Source organism: Tursiops truncatus, chromosome 3 (assembly GCF_011762595.2).
Source record: "Tursiops truncatus isolate mTurTru1 chromosome 3, mTurTru1.mat.Y, whole genome shotgun sequence".
NCBI lineage: Eukaryota > Metazoa > Chordata > Mammalia > Artiodactyla > Delphinidae > Tursiops > Tursiops truncatus.
Genome location: NC_047036.1, coordinates 59,562,446 through 59,580,217, shown reverse-complemented (window position 1 = coordinate 59,580,217; position 17,772 = coordinate 59,562,446). Strand labels below are relative to the sequence as shown.

Below are 17,772 nucleotides of genomic sequence, written 5' to 3'. Positions count from 1 at the left end.
ATCATTACACACCCATTTAAGATACATATCAGAGGGGCATTAAAATTCAAAAGGAATTTCAGCATTATACTATTTGAAACATTTTGTTTTGTAATTGTCCTCTAAGTTTCTACATGCCTGAGAAAAACATGCTGCTGTTTACTAAAGTCATGAAATTATGAATGAGCTTAGAGGCAGGTGAATAATACCACAAAATTCCTCTCTACTTTGTGTTTCAGTGACTACAAATAGGCATGAGGACTAAACAAAGAATGGCAGATAATGAATCAAAGGTGCTGTAATTTTACAAATCCATTAGACAACATAGTGAATATTTTTGTGGTTTCAACTATGCATTTTTACATACTCCACAGCTTCCTCACACATCCTTATATGGTTTTGCAGACTGACATTGTTACAGACTTGGAAGGGACAGGGGATGAAGCATACCAGGTGCTGTTAACAAAAAGCACTTGCGTAAATGTCTAACAGAATATTGAGTCAAACAAATGAAAGACAAAATCTGGCTCTTCCAAATGCTAAGCCTCCATTGGCTACGAACACAGAGGACTCAAGCCTTGGCAGCCCTAGGCTGGTGATAATCACAGAAGCACATCGATGAAAGAGACCGCTTAAAGTCAGGGTTTCGTTTCCCGTTTGATTAATAATGAACATTTATCGAACGCCTCTCAGCAAGGCTATAAGTAAACCATCTAAGCCAAAGAGTCTCTATAATGCTCTTACGGAGCTCCACAGAATACACAGGCTCCCCTGGTACATGCAGAGAACCTGAATTCTGAAGCCCCACAGGTATGAATCCATTATTTACAGTTCTGTGACCTTGAGCAAGTAACATGTGCTCTCTGAGCTTCGGCCTGTTCATTTCTAAAAGGCACTGACCTCTACTGATTCATTCCACAAATATTCCTTGATTGTGCCAGGCCCTGGGTCACCTGCTAGGTCCACAAGGATAAACCTTCAAGAATCAAGACAAGGAAACGAGCATTCACAAACAGCGGGAAGTGTTGTCACTGGATAAGGAGAAGGTGGTTCGGCTGCATGTTGAAAGGGCATCTAAACGGCACCTGGGAAGATCAGGTTAACACTTCCCTAAGCTACCTCTAGGTGAATTTTGAAGGATGCGTGAGCGTTAGCTAGGCGAGCTGTGGGGTGAAGGGTGAAGGCGAGAGCCTCCAGACAGGTGAAAGGCTCAGAGGAGGGAGAGGGAGAGCACGGTGCCACCAGGACCTAAGGTAGTTCACTGTGGCCCTAGTAAGAAATTGCTAATTGAACTCAAGGCCACGGGGAGCCACTGGAGACTTTTAATATGAAATGGACATGGTCTTTTTGTGTTTTACAAAGGTCATTCTGAATAAAGAATTGAAAAGGGACAAAACTGAAGGCCAAAGGACCTGTTAGGAAGCTATTGCATTATTCCAAGGGAGAGATGACGGTGGCCGGGATTCAGGGTATGATAAAAACTAAATAACAAATGCCTGGCTGGCGTGTGCTGGGAACTCAGCAAATGTTAAGGGCCTGTTAGCAAGCTGCTGCATTATTCCAAGTGAGAGATAATGGCGTCCGGGACTTAGGACATGATAAAAACTAAATAACAAACGTCTAGAAGCATGGCTGGTGTGGGCTAGGAACCCAGAAAATGTTAGTAGCCTTCTTTCTTTCTTCTTCCCTTGTAATCTGTCCAGTGTTTTAAAAGGAATTGTCCAATGTTCCAGTGGCCGTGCAAGTAAAATTCCTTTCCAAGGATTAATTTTACAAAGAAATATTCTTCAGAACAGTTACTTTCATATGCCAACAGGGATGAAATACATTCTATTTCACCTCTATTTTTAGCCACCTAGGGATGAACTTCCTAGTAAACGATGATGTAAATGCAATTTCTTTGCAACAAGATTGTTAGCACGTCTTAGTTCATTGTAATAATAAGTTTTTATCACTAATATTAGCAGACTTTCCAATCAGCGATGATCACATCAACCGTTTAATGTCTTCATAGGGTTTAGACAGCACTGTAAGATTATTTTGACAGTTTCATTTTTGCTTATTGTCTGGGCTGTAAGTTCCAAGAGAACAGGGACTTTATCTGCTTTTGTTCTCTGTTCTACCTCCAGGAGCTGGATCAGCGCCTAGCACTTAGTGCAGGTGCAATAAATACCTGCAGGCTAACGCACAGAATGAGTGAAGAACGGGCGTTCATCTATATGAAGTCACTGAAATTGACCACTCCTAAGTGGCATCTCTACCTCAAGGCTCTTCCTCCTCTAAACCATTGCACACCTGATTTCAAATTCACCTTTCTAAATGTATAGTTCTAATAACCATAATTCCCTGCTCAAATTGAGCCCAAACCGCTGCCTCTGACCTTCAAGGAGTCCTACTCACCCTTGCAGCCCAATCTCCCACCACTGCTGACATTCTGGCCCTCACAAGCCTCTCTCCCAGATCCACAGGATCACTTGCCACTCCCCACCTGCCCCCAGTATGTGCCACCTCTACCTCAAACACCTTGCGTCTCCCTCTCTGCCTGATAAAATCCCACCTGCCCTTCAAGATTCATCTCAAAAACGATGGCTTCTGAAGGTTTTCTTTTCTCCTTAAGTCCACAGTTCTCAACAAGGGAGATTTCCAATGCCCTCTACTCCTACCCTGAGATGTCTGGCAATGTTTGGAGATGGTTTTGGTTTTGGCAACTGGAGAGGAAAATACTACTGGCATCTAGTAGGTAGAAGCCAGGGACGCTGCTAACCACCCTAAGATGCACAGCACAGTCACTCACAAAAGAGAATTATTTGGCCCAAATATCAACAGTGCTGAGATTGAGAAACCCCGCCTTAGGCAAATATCCTTCTGCTGCCTTAAAACCACCACGGAGTTTAGGACTGCTTTCATTGGACTCCCACTGTTTATTTTACAGGACGTCTATGTAACTTGTCAGAGCCATCCCTCCAAGGTCTGTATGTTTGACATCACATCTCACTTTTCCTAATGAGCATAGCATATCCCCTGCACAAGGGAGATGATCGATGTGCTGACTGAAATTGAATTGAAATTTCTATTTCATTCAATTTTCTACTCAAGTCTATTTTCTCCTGTTTCCTGTTAAGAAAAGGTAGGCACCATCTTTTGTGCATTTAACCTGTTAAATACTTAAAGACTGTTATTAAATAACTTATCTGTTTTCTTACCTCCAGATAAACTCCAGTACCTTTTAGAATCTCATAAGAAAGAGTATGCTTTAAGGGCAAGAACTGGGGCTAAATTGGATTAAACGTAGTTTTGATGCTAGTTTCCATTACATACTGTGAACCTGCATTTATTTCATTTAGCATATTGTAGCTTTTGAGGTAATAAACAAATAAATAAATATCCAAGCTTGACCTCCAGTTGAGGTAAAAGGCAACTTTTCTAAAATCAGGACTAAATAATAAATGCCATGATTTACCTAAAGCACCTCCTTTTCTGACTATCCTAATATTTAACAAAGCTAATAAACATTTGCTGATTTTACAGTTGATTGACATTATAAATATTCACTGAGCATTTTACAAATAAAATATTATGGCCAATCTGCTGAAAGAGCTGTACATTTTGAGACTTTTAGCGCATTTAAAAAATTCAACTAAGAGTTAGAATTCACATCTGATCACCAACTCCCAATTTTATCTCTTCTAAGACATGAGAAATCTGTTAAGCTAAGGAACATACACATACAAATACACCCTGGTTCTCAGAACTAAGTTTGAAATTTTGAATGAAAAATTCAGCTTGAGTGAAAAGAGGGAAAATCTCACATGATCAGAAAAGATCATCATAAATCCCTCTCACTATTACTAGAAGGTAAGCTGAACTCTTTTGAACATAAACCCAAATAGCCTTCAGGCTAAGGACGAGTGCAGTGGCTGGCGTGACAAGCTGTCACATTAAGAAACTAGACATCCTGATTCCCAATGCTGCCATTGAGAAATGACAAAGAGACGGTGAAAACTGTTATGAAAGAGCGTTTTGTGTTGTCATCTGTCAGCCAGACTGAAAATCAGCAATTAGATACCTTTCATGAGATGGAGGAAACCCCTGCAAGCAGAAAAGCACAATGTGATCAGAAGACCCTGAGATGGCACTTAACATTGTCATGGTTTCCTGAATGAAGATGTCACAACCCATCACCACTGGGCAAGAGGAAATGGAGACACACACACACACACTCCCCCAAGAGACACACATATACCAGCTAACACGGCCAGCAGGAGGTGCAGAAGTAACCTCAAAAGCACCTCTGGGAGCCCCAAGAGCTCAGATCCACACTTTATCGCACTTTAATCTTGGGCAAAGATAGTTCATCATCTGATTTTTAAAATTTTGCAGTATCCAGTTCCAAAACCATCTACTAAGTGGAAAAACATTCTAAGGCAGCAATTGGACATAGCATGAACCATTATTCTCCATCTTATTTAGGAGCTTTATTAAATGGAATACGATGCTACACCAAATGTCTGCTGTGGTCATCAACACAGCACTGTGTAATACGGTAATAATAAGGGAGTGTATAATGCCAAGAAGTTGGGAGTAAATGAATTAATTATTTGTCCCAAAACATCTTTTGATATGGCTCAAGCCATATCAGTGTGCAATTTAGGTGGAGCTCAAATGCCTCCAAATCTCCCATGGCTAGTAGGATTCATTGGTAGCAGCCCTTAAGAAGAATCACGTCATCCTCCTGATGTTAACTAAAGCTGTAAGTATAAGATGGCCTATGTTCCTGGGTCTCACATTCAATTATATTAATCGTTGGTTTTCTCCTCAGATTTGCTGGGAAGTGTATGTTAACCTTTACAGGTTTGGATTTTTTTTTTTTTAACTTACTGCCTTTGAATGTAATCAAACCTTCTTGTGCACAGACATCTGTATTCCAAAAGGCAGACACGATCATTACATGCTCAGGTTCGCAGTAATGGACGCTTGGAAAAACAATTAGCTGTAATGTATTTATCAGTAAATGAAGTGAGCTCTGCTCCAACAACATGTCCTCTGCTCGCCACAGATAGAGTGTGATGCCCTTATCAATATTCCAACTCTAGAGTAAAAGGCACACAGAGAGGCATGTATCATCCAGTCCTGCGTCGCTTTTTCCACGTCTTCTGATTTAGTCCTTCTGAATTACCCTTACATCAATTTCAGTTGATCGGAAAATATTCAGACCTTTGACCTATGGACCAAAACAGGTCACCAAGTTTTCACTCCCTCTTTTGTCGGTCTCTTCTGGAAGCAATTTAGAGGCTCCCACTCTCACACACAGAAGACTCTGGCAGGGGACTCCCCACAGAATCCACTGTCTGGCCGTGGCCTCAGAAAATAATAGTATTTTTAAAACAGGGTTAGAAAGAAACCACCAGATTCCTACTGGGCATCCCCTACGGTTGTTGGAACAGCCATCTCGCAACACATCTGTCTGTTTCTTCTCTCCTCTAAGCCTCCCCTGGTCTTATCCATCACTGATCAAGGTTAGAGCGGCACAGTAAAAACACAGTGCCTTCACGGTCCAAATCCCCAGACTGCCCGAATTTAGGGTGAGCCTCAGAAGCAGAACTATGATAAAGGCTTGTCTATTCTCTATGGACGCACCATTTCTGTAGGCAGGTCCAGCTCACACTCACCTCCCTTCACAAACACTGCTAGAGAGTAATGTGACAACATGTCACAGAAGGCGCATGTTCCCTTCAGACACAGTGCTAAGATGGAAGAGCCCTCCCTGTGTTACAACCTGCCCCTTCCCTCCCCCGAATATAAATTGGCTTATTACACATAGTGCTAATATAGAGAATTTAGAGCAGTCCAACAGCGCCTACTAACACCATATATTTTGTAATGCCTTATTAAATAATTTTCAGATGAAATGACCTGTCTGCACACATAAATTTAAAATACCTATATAATATCCTAACAGTAATAAGGAGAAACCAAACAAATAATAATGTTTATAAATACGTAAATGTCCCAGTGTAACAACTTTAGAATATAAAATGAAGACAAGAGATGCCTGCTTCTTTCTTTTTTTTTTTTTTTTTAATATTTATTTATTTATTTTTTGGCTGTGCCGGGTCTTAGTTGCAGCATGCGGGATCTTTAGTTGTGGCATGCATGCAGGATCTATTTCCCCGACCAGGGATCGAACCAGGGCCCCCTGCATTGGGAGCATGGAATCTTACCCACTGGACCACCAGGGAAGTCCCAAGAGATGCTTGCTTCTAAATGTAGAATCACCATGAATGCGAAAACCACCAATGTAGACAAATATAGGTGAGCTTATTAGCAACTTCAATATCACAACTAGTGTTTTGTTACTACTGGTGATGTGATGTTTGGAAATGATGAACAACTCTTGGTAAGATTTTAAATAAAACAAAATAAAATCTTCCCTTGATTTATAAGGAGTTTGACTCCTGTATATAAAAGCTACATAAAAATACTTGTGTTTATATATAAAACAGAAAAAAGGTCTCAGCTTCAAGTACTAGAAACAAAAGTTTCACCTAAATGGGTATCTATTGAGACACCGGGAAGTTGTGCAGTATGTGAGCCAGTGCTTTGTTATGTGTAACTGTCCTATGTATTTTGTCTTTGGTCAATGGAATGTGGGCTGAAGGGACAAGGTACCAGTTCAGAGCCTACCTTAAGAGGCATCACGTTTCCACTCACGTTTCTCATACTTCTGCCATCTCCATGCAAAAAACTATGAACTGGATAGCCAACTGTTCCAAGGAGGATTAAAAACCTGAACCTAATCTGCAACTTAGAGAAAACCCAGCAAAGCTCAACCTAGATCAGCCAGCCCCAAGCCAATCTACAGAGGCATGGGTGAAAAGAAATGATTATTGCTTTCAGTTACTAACTTTTGGAGTGGTGGTAAGGCAGCATGACATAGTAATAAATGTCTGGCAAATACCGGCCCACCCAGCACAGGCAGTAGGGGCAAGTATGGTTAAAGGAGAAATAGAAAAGTCAATGAGAAATTCATGATGTTGGACAGGGAATAGGTGGACACTGGGAAAATGAAGGACTGGGTGGGATCTAGGGAAAAGGTAGAAGTTAATTGGTGCTGTATAAACACACAATGCTGAGTCACTAGCTGTATGAGTCACTGGGTATTGGGAGAGTCCTACACGAACCACACCAACAGGTATCTCAGGAGCTCACTCTCCTACAATCACCTTGAAGGACAGAATAGGCAAAGTCTGCCACAGCCTGACAGATTCACGTAAAGGCAGGCAGAGATGAAATGAGGATTGATTAAGGCCCATGGCTGTCGCAAAATAAAACCCTTGTCATCAAAATTCAAATCATGGTTCATTTACCCTTTCAGATTATAAACAAGGATAGCATTAAATAACCAGTAGGCCCACAGAAGGCCCGTGGGTATTTGATTTTTGTCAACATTTTTGCCTTCAAAGGAACTGGTATCTTCTACAAACCTAGCTTCTAACATTTAGACATTTTAAAAAGTAATTAAATATATCTGCCACTCTACTTACTAATGTTCTGAATTTTTAGGGCTGTTATTCAATGATAAATAGAAAAAATAATGAGTTTTAAAAATTACATATAACCACAGGCAATGATTACAGGTTCAAATGACATAGGGATGCATTTCAAATAATTCATATATATTTTTTTAAGATCTTCATATAACACCACATGACTCCATAAAGTTTCTAGAATCTACACAAAAAAACTGACTAAACTTCTAACTAGTCAAAGCAATGAAGAAAATGCAATTAGATACAAGAATCACGGAGTTCACAAAATAAAAACAAAGCAGTGATTATAAGTAACTATGCAATAAATTTGACAATCTGGATAAAATTAATATTTTTTTTAATGCAGCTTACCAAAACTGACACAAGAAGAAATAGAAACCTGGAGTCTTTATCTATTAAAAAGAAATTATTTTGTAATTAATCAGAGGCTTAAAAGCATTAAATTCTATACACATTCATATGAAAGTTCAGCAAGTTAGAAACAGAAGGAACCTTATCCAATCTGATAAAAGTGGAGATCAAATGACAGAACTGCCCATGAGGGACTTAGACTTGGGTCACAGGTGGAGCTGTCCTGTAGCTAATAGTGTGGAACAAATTAGGGACCATTTTCTCTGACTCTGGCATGTTGTGAAGTGGGAGTTTGGGCATCTAGAGACAGCATAGCCATGACATGCTCATGTCCACTGGCAGGGGTAAGGCTCTGGCAAGCAGTTTCCCAGACGATGGGCATAAATAAAATGGGCATCTGGGCAGGACAGGGAGAGCTGTGTTAGGCGCCTCCAGAGGAGTGAAGTCAGGATAGCAGAACGGGTTATGACTGGAAGGGTCATGCAAGGGGCTTCTGGGGCACTGGGAATAATCTCCTTCATGATCTGGGTGCTGGTTAAAGAGATGCGCTCAGTTTATAAAGATCAATTCAGCTATCCGCTTTTAATATGCGCACTTTTCTCTCTGTGTATTACACTGCCATAAAAAAGATTTTAAAATAATTTAAAAGGTTTTTAGCCTCTATGTGTCCAGCGCCAGGGGTTACAAAGATCCCCATGACTTGACCTCTTTCCTTGAAGTTCAAGGGACTCAGAGTCTAGGGACTCGTGAGCCAAGGGACTCAGGAAAGCTCCTGTAGAGAGGCCACGGTAACACAGCGTGAGAAGCACTGCTTCAGAGTGGCTGCAAGGGGACTGGGAGAGTCCGAGAAAGGGGCCCGAACTCTGCCACAGAGGGTCATGAAAAGTGAGTTTTAAGCTGAGGCTTGGAGGACGGGTAGGAGCCTTTTCCGTAGACCAATGTGCAGATGTTGGGAAGGGGAGGAGGAGAGATGGTGGGAGGGAGGACAATTCCAGGTCCACGAGAAGAGAAGATAAAAAACTGCCAATCTCCAGTCCCATCAAATACACAGTCCCTCAAAGCAAAACACGCAGCATATTAATACAGGCTTATGATAGCTATTGGACACTGAGAACAGGGGTGGCGGGAGGAGGGAGGGCCTCAGCTTTAGCAACCTAGGTCAGCAATGAGCAGTCATTCTCAAGGGCCAATGTATCAAACGCTTATAGGTATCTGCCTTTTTTCATTCAAAATGAAAATAGTTTTATGGAACATAACTAAACTAATTTATGTTCTCACAACTTTGATTACCTTACTGATATTATGGACTAGAAAAGTATCCACAGGAAACACTGGCATTGCTTTCTGCCACTTAAACATTACTTGAGACATATTTATATTTATTAAATACCTTTGAGAAATAGCATCACAGGGACATCTTGAAATTAACTTTCACCACCTTTACTGATGCCTTAATTATAAAAGTAATATGTGCTTATTGTTGAAAACTCAAATGATTGAGAAATGTATCAAGTAAAAGTGTCAGGTCCTCTCCATCTTTTACCCCAAACAGTTTGGTCTTCATCCTTCCAGACTTTTTAACATACCTTCTTTTTTAATAGAGACATAACAAATATTCTGGTTAATAAACTGCTATATTTTTAACTAATAACATATCTTCAAAACAGTTCCAGTACGTATAGGTTCACCTCATTCGTTTCAATGGCTGTGTAGTATTTCGTTATTTAAATGCACTGTAACTGATGTAATCGTCCTCTGATGAGCATTTAGGTTGTTTCTAATTTTTCGCTATTGCAAATAATGATGCCATGAACATCCTTACAAAATTCTGACGATTTATCTGAATATTCTGATACCTCTTAGAATGTCTAAAAGGGAGGGACTAAGACGTCTCCCAGGACAGGGCTCATCCCAAGCGAAAGGCAATTTCAGACCCACTATTTATAACCCTAGGACAATGGGCCAGCATCAGTGGGGACAAGTAAATGTGAACACAGGACACTGTGTCACTTCAAGTGTCCTTTCACCAGCCCCCAAGCATTCACACATTCTCTAAGCTCCCCAGGGACATTAAGAGCACATGGTGGCGTCAGCAGATTCTACGGTACTCGAGCCAGGACGTCCTGGGCAAAGGGAAGCAGGTTCGGCAGCACTGTAGTGACGTTGCTGCAGGGAACTAGGGACAAGGACTGCGGAAGTGACCCCTGAGGACTCAAAGAAACAGTGAGAAATCTTTAAAGAAGGCTGGGAATCCACAACTGGGGGAGGAATAGAACTGGAGAAATGACTGTAGAGGCTATTGTGGGTCTATAATTCTACCTCTACACGGATGTGGCCAATAGGAAACCCAGGCTGCAGATTTAATCGGATACTTCAAAAGATAATAATCTTTATACTTAAATTATCTGTGTGTTCAATGCAGCTCATCCTGTGTTTAATGTGCAAGAACTGGGCGCATGCTGTCATGTGTTAAAAATAATAATAGTATGAGGGCAAACTTGAGAATGGCCCCACGGAATCACTGGAGTCACTTCCTAACTACAAACACACATAAGCACAAAAATGGCACGCTTAGAACTATTAAAAAGTAATATTAAGATGAGTATATTTTAAAACAGGCTAGTCAGAGCCTGAACTGACAAAGTGGGTCACCTTCTCTACCCACTGCCAAAATGCATGGCTGTTCCCTCCTGCAGAGGCTCCAGTGCTATGTGACTCATCTGAGTAATTTAGAGCAAAGAACAAACATCTCGGATATTTCTCTTAGTAAAGTTGCAACCTTCCAAGATCACTATTTATCTTGGGTGAACCTGCAGATTTAAAAACCTGAATATTGGAGGAGACAGTATCTAAAAGAACTGCTGGTGGTCCTGATTTTCCTACAAAGGCAGACCTAGAACTTCAAGATCCTGTTTCAGCAATCACAGGAGCAGCTATGGGGAGGGAAGGCCCACGGAGGTGACCTAAGAATAAGAGACCTAAGGCTAGTTCTTCCAAAGTTCCTGATGCTCAGTGAAAAGTGTGGACACACGGGGTGCTCATAATCAGGTGAAGACAGTGCAAAGGACATTGGTTCAGTCAATTATAAGCCACGTATCTGGGGAAAATCACAAGTTCTCTGAGTAACGAGAGCTCCCAGGGTCCTTATAAAGACGAAATAGAATGCTCCCGACGCATGTGCTAAATGCAATGTGCAGAGGTTACCAGGACCCACAAAATAAGTGGCAAAGGTCCAGTGCAAAAGGAAAACGGGGGACCTCGTTCAAGGAATTTCAAAAGGCGAGGGCAGAGCATAAAGCAAACAAAAGGCCCTTCCAAGTGTGAGACCCTGTGTGACTGCACATGCCACAGGCCCACGAAGCCAGCCTCAGGAGTCACCATTCCACAGACGGCTGCACCGCTATAACTGCATAGCTGAACCTCCAGAGTACTGGGCATTTGGTAAATATTCCAGAAGCGTTCAGGATTGCATTATAATAAAAAGGAAGTAGGATTTCATACATTAAAATGGAAGCCTTTCATTTTACAAGACAAACATTAGGAGAAGAGAAAAGGCACCTTTTAATGCACGGTGCCTACCAAGCGACACGCTGGGCGCTTTATGTATATTTTCCCTATTTAACTTTCACACACAATCCTAAAAAGTAGATATAAAAATTACCTTTTCACAGCTGGAGAAATTAAGGCTCTGAGAAGTTAAGAAACTTGTCTATGGTTACACCATTTTTCTCAATGAGCTCATTAATTCATCTGACAGCATTTACTGAGCTCTTCAGACACCGGGGAGAAAACAGCAAAACAAAACAGCCACCTCTCCCTAATCCTGTCCTTGGCCTCCTGGAGCTTAACGGTTTAGTCAGGAGAGAGAGATATTACTGAAAGAATCTCATTTTTTAAAAAAAGGGAAATGGTAAAATGAATGAGCTTTATAAACAGACTTGCCAGATTTAGCAAATAAAAATACAGGATGCCCAGATGAATTTAAATTTCACATAAACAGTAAATAATGTTTTAATATAAATATGTCTCATGCCATATTTGAGACATTTATGTTAAAAATGAATTCAAATTTAACTGAACATCCTCTTTTTCTCTGACAACCTTATATATAAGGAAAAGTACACTGTGATGGGAGAGGGAATTTTAACCTCACAAAAGAGGTTTGGGAGGCTTCCCCAGAAAGAGAAGACTGGACTAAAATCTGAATAACATAAAGCATTAATGTGACAAAGGCATGTTGGAGCACGTGATAAGGTTGCCATGGGAGCAGAAGACTGATGTTTGAAGTTGCTAGGATGGGAGAGGTTTGGGGGGTTATGTAACATGAGGTTACAGAAGTGAGCTGGGGCCAGACCCCCTAGAGCTCTGAAGGCTTTGAAGGCTAAGGTTTTCAGTCTTTATGCCACTGGACTGACTGGTTACATATGATGTTCGCTCTGCCTATGCCCATCTGTCTCCACAGAGTCCTTCCCAAACACCTATCTCACTCACTCTGCCTCTGACTTACCAAAGAAGTTAGCCATCTTGAATCCTCCTTGCCAACTAGAATGTGATTTCTCTGAGAGCTTCAAGTAGATAGTCCATAAATATCAAAGAGAACAACATAGCTTAGAAAGCCCATGCTTTCTGGGTCCTTGCTGCACTGCCCAGTACTAGTTCAAGTGTTCCTACAACTGTGGTCCCCGAACAACAGCATCCAACCCACGTGGCAGAGCCTGAAAAACAGCATACTCCAGGCCCACCCATGAAACCACTCCTTTAGAATGTCTAGGATGCGGCTCAGAGACCTCCATTTGAACAAGCTCCCCTGGAAAGTATGATACACATGACTATTTGAGTGCCCTGATCTATTGGGCTATTCTAGGATTCTAGTTCATAAGATTTTCAAACAGTGGCAAATGACAGGAGAAAGCACTTAGTCTAACTTGTCATAAATCTCATTGTGCTCTTGAACTGTAAGAGGGCCCAAGTGCTATAAGCAGACTAAAACCCATCAATATAGTCCTCAGTGTCTGGTCTTAATCATTTGTATCACATACGGTTCACAGGAAAAGATATAGCAGGCATGGTGTGCATTAGGTAGCCAAGAGAAAACATTTAAAATGTTGTCACGTTAAATTGATCTGAATATCCACTTTACGTCAAGCTGAGATTATCATTTTTCAAATTTGGTCTTTTGAAAACGTTTTAACTCATACCCCTCATGGCATAATACAAAATCTAATAGACTAATTATGCTACAAAAACAAAGCCCATAGCCCCATGTAAAATTTCAGTATGAGTTAATCAAAAACATTTCTTATATTCTATTTATAAGAAAAGTTCAGATTTAAACTATAACTCATCATGTATTTCTATATTTCACAGAGGAAAAGAATATTAGCACCAGAAAGGACCAAACCATCAAATTCACCCCCTCCATCCATTTCATTTTGTTCACTTCGTCCCAATAAGGGAAGCCATCGTGATATGCAACCACTACTGACCCTTCCTAATTACGAGGGGTGTTTGTGATAAAACTAAATGGCGTCTTTATACCCTCTTACAACATCTTTTCAGCCAGAATTAAAACAGTAACTTCATCCTCCATTGTTATCTCAGCTGTGTCAAAAGGAAAGAAGCTTCGAATTCTACCCACTGCAACATTTTGCAATGGCTGCTCAACAGAGCTGGAATTTAAAAAGCAAAACCAAAAATAATTTAGCAATGTTGGACCAAAACTGCATGAGCGGGCTGGGGGTGAGGAGCTGCCTCTCCTAGGTTTACAAACAGACTTCATCTAAACAACGAGTTTGTGTTAAACGAGCAATGATATCCATGTTGTAAACCATGGCTCAGACAGAAACCTCAGCAACATAGAGCCAAGAAGCACTGGTGAATCATAGATCTTCCCCTGATGCAGCCGCATAGAATAAAAAGGACATTTTAACTTTTACTCTTCACAGAACTCTACCATTACGCATGAGTAACATGAAAAACAACATAGTGATCTGGTTAGGAAGGCATTTTGACACATCAGATGTTTTCATTCATGAAATATGTAATCAACAAGTTTCCCTCAGAAGAAGAGCTAATATCCCTAATTATAGGAAATGGATTTTCTGGTACTTGTGGTCACGTAATATACTGCAGATTTTGATGCCTTTTGCGGTAATCGCCTTGAGGGTGGAAACTGCATCCTGTTCTCTGAGGGACCTTCCACACTTACAGAATATGACAGCGTTAATAATGAGTAGGATTTTTACCTAAAAGCTTGTCGGCTAGTCTGCTGCTCACACCAGAGAAGCTACTTTTATATGTCACTGGGTCATGAAAAATAAATTTGATTTCTCTACCACATCACCAGAAACATTCAGATGTAATCCAGAGCTTCTCCCCCACCCCCCCTTCTCCAGAGAGCCAGCAGCTAATGGCATTTGATTTTATATTAGACTGCTAGGAAAAGTCTATTGTCTGCATTTGCTGACATTGATGGCCAAGTTTCATTAAAGGAACAGTGCCCAAGGAAGTCTCCAGAATTTTTTAAAAGATAAGTGTTTTCTTTCTCCTTAAAGGGACTTTGATTCATAATATTTTCCATTCATAGAGAATTTGTATGTCCAAAACTCTCAGACTCTTTTGTCCCCAAAACAACTTTTTAATAAGAGCTAGTCTCAGCTATTTTTCACATTTCTCAAACAAGGAGGATGAACCCAACAGGGTAAGTCACCTGCCCATAACATAAGGTGACATAACATAATACTTGGGAAAATGAGACCAGGATCTTTGTCTGTGGGCTCTTTAATAACTGCTTTTCCTCCTTCCTCCCTGAACCCCACCCCACTATCCCCCTTCGTTCCCTTTGCCACACGTACGGCAGACTTGGGCTCATTCAGGAAAACCAGTAGAAAAAGCTCTGCCATTAGGTTTCCAGAAAGTAGGGTCCTTCTTTTTTGTTAATACATAGAATGAAACGTGGATTGGGCTTTTTATTCTCTACCACGGAATGCATTTGTAGTACTGTTTTAACATATTTTTAGGTTATAAAAGAGGAATGCGACACATCGTTTTGCAAGCCTTTCTCAGCTCCACTTAGAGGCCAGGCCTCCTGACAAAACTGAAGAATGGCGAAGGAGTGGATTAGCCTTACAATATCTGAAGAACCTCAACAGCGAAGCTTTCACATGAAAACTTGCCGCGAGCACGAGGCCTTTCGGAACGTGCCACTGAAAATGAGTGTATGTCAAAGAGATTAATGCCAAATCCTCCTCCAGGATTAAGGATCAGAATTAAACTGAAACAACTTTCTTTCTAGCGCTGTCAGTCAGCTAAGAATGAAGGGAGGAGGTGCAAGGAGAGAGGAGACCATCAGGGAATCCCTGTGGTGGCGCCTTGAAAGACGCCCTATCTTTTCGGTCCCCGGGGAGCGCCCGGCCGCAGCGCGGCGCCTTCCCGGCACTGCGGCGCACTGCGGAGCCTCCTGCCCACCCGCAACCCCGGCCCGGTGGGGCTTCGGTAGCCGCCCGGCGCCGCCGCCGCCCGCCCCCGCAGCAGTCTGCCGGGTCCCGCCCTGCCCCCCCGCCGCGCCGGGTAGCGGCTGTCCGTGCCGGGTGCGCTGCAGGGCATCCATCACCCGAGAGCCTTTGACGCACACGCGCGCGCTCCCAGACCGAGACTCCAGCGCCTCCCCACCCCCCGCCCCCGCCCCCGGGTCTGCATTTGCATCACTCGCACACGTAGCCAGTGACGCTAACGCCCTCCCCTACCCCACCCCCCACGCTCCCACCTCCCCCCCGACCCCGGCTCCAACCTTCCAGGCAGCACCTCCAGCCCCTGGGACTCAGCCCTCCCTCTCTGCCTCCGCGCGCCGGGCGCTTAAGGTCCCTGCACGCCCACACTAAGGCTCTGAGTTCTGCATCTGCGGCGAGGTGCCTGCTGCCCCCTGCCAAGTTCATCACCATATTCCGCAGTCCTAGTGGGCCCAGCCCGGGGCGGTCCCCTAGGCACTCGAGAGAAAAGTCTTCCCAGTTCTAGAACCCAGGAGGAGGGGAAAGAGCCCGCCAAGAGAAAGGGTCAATTGGGTTGGGTGATCACTTCCACAGCCCTCCTCACCACCTGAAATTACTTGGGTAGTTAGTTTGTTTACGGATGATGGCTCCTCTCCCCGCTGAGCCTCACGCCAGTGAGTCTATTTCGCTGCGCCTGGCCACAGTAAGCGGTCAATAGGTTTTTACTGAATGAAGGCGTAGTGCAGGCAAGCGCAGACACTCACAAACAGCCCCGCGGGTTTCCCTGCTCTCCATCCCTCGCTTGTGCTCTCGTAGACGCTAGGCAGGGGCTTCGGGGATTTATGTGGAATAGTTTTTAAATCCCCTATGTTTCTTTTAGGCTCCCGCAGCGCCTACTGCGGCTGCCTTTGCCCTCCCGCCGTCCGCACGTCTGCAAAGGGATTCCCGGCTAAAAGTTGAGCCCAAGGCTGGGTGGGGATACAGGTCTGATAGCCGGCCAGGGTTTAGGAGCTGCTTGTTTTAAAGCAGCCTCCCCCTGCCCGTCGAACCACGCAAGCAAAGGATGGTGGAGGTCCTTACAGAAGGCGAGCGTGGCCCCCACATCCCCGCGGCTGCCTACCTGCCTCCCACGGGGATCTGGGATAAAGTGCACCCGCATCCCCTGACCTACCCCGGGCAACCGGGGTCACTCCATCTGCTTTACCCCAGACTTCCTCGGTCCTGCTCCAGCAAAGGCGCCCGGCCGGGCAGCACCTGGCACCTGCAACCCTTTCCCCGGGGGCAGGTGGGGCAAAGTTGCTCTTCTAAAAGGCTACGAAAAGTTCCCCAGGCTGCAACGCCCGGCCAGCGGGTCCGGAAAGGAAATAAAGTAGCGTTGGGAAAACCCGCCAACGCTGCCGAGGTGCCTCACTCACCGCTCCAGTCGCCGGGGACCCCCTGCCCAGGATGGTGTCAGCGCTTCAGCGGCAGCCGCCGCTCTGGCTCGCTCCGTGGGGCCGCCTCCGTCTGCCGCTCTCTCCTGCAGCGCACGGAGTGGTGACTCCTCCGAGCGGATCAGCGGCGAGAGGAGGGGCGAGAAAGTGGCTCGGGGCTCGCACTCTGCGGACCTCCTCCTCCGCCTCCGCCGCCGCCGCCTCGCCTCCTCCCCCGCGGTGCTGCAGTGCCCGGAGACGGCGTGGCGCTAGTACTAGCGGCGCGCAGGGAGGGAGTCACTGCGCGCGTGGGAGGCGCGAGCTACGCACGATTTGCTGCTGGGTGGGCTGACGCGCCCCGGGAAGTCGGGGTGAGAGGCGCTGCAGCTGCGCGGGATGGGGGTGGGTAGGGCCACCCCCAAGTCTCTGGTACTTTTGGAGAAGTCAGGGCTCCGAGTTCGCAGCAGAATGATGGAAAGGGCCCCAGTTCTTAATTAGTCACTGGGTGTGACTATGCATTGCGCACCCGCGGGCGGCGCCTCGAGTCTATCCCGTGGGACAACAAGGAATTCTGAGTGCTGGACCCGGCTAGTGCCAGGGGAAAGAGGATTTGCCTCCTATTTCTGGGCCTGGGACTGACCTGTTAACTTTGACTTGGCTTCCTGGGAGCCCCCAGGCTGGGCGAGGTTGCCTATTCCTCCTCCCCACCGCCGCGCTGACAGACAAGTCGTGGCAAGGCTTGGGGCGCAGCAGGAGCAGACAGGTGGAAACTTTGCCTGGCGCCTCGCGTCACCCCAATGCCAGGTAGGGCCAGATAGCCGGACTCCCAAGCAGACATTTGAAATGGCCTTTTGGGGGGAAACTACCTAATAAAATTTTCTTTTTAAATAGCCAAGGGAATTTTGTATTTTTAGGAACATTTCGCCCCTCGCAGTGCTGGAGACCCCAGCTGGAGCTTCCCCCATTTCAAAGCGGCTGGGTTCGGCGGCTCCG

The 17,772-nt window shown here is 44.2% G+C and overlaps 1 protein-coding gene across 1 annotated transcript in view; it reads right to left on the bottom strand.

Annotated features, from left to right (window-relative positions):
• Positions 1-17,149, bottom strand: part of SV2C (synaptic vesicle glycoprotein 2C) — a 242,809-nt gene extending 225,660 nt beyond the window's left edge. Inside the window, exon 1 of the mRNA XM_019929228.3 lies at positions 16,783-17,149. The gene's annotated coding sequence lies outside the window, so the exon portion shown is untranslated. The remainder of the gene's footprint in view (positions 1-16,782) is intronic.
• Positions 17,150-17,772: the final 623 nt, after the last annotated feature.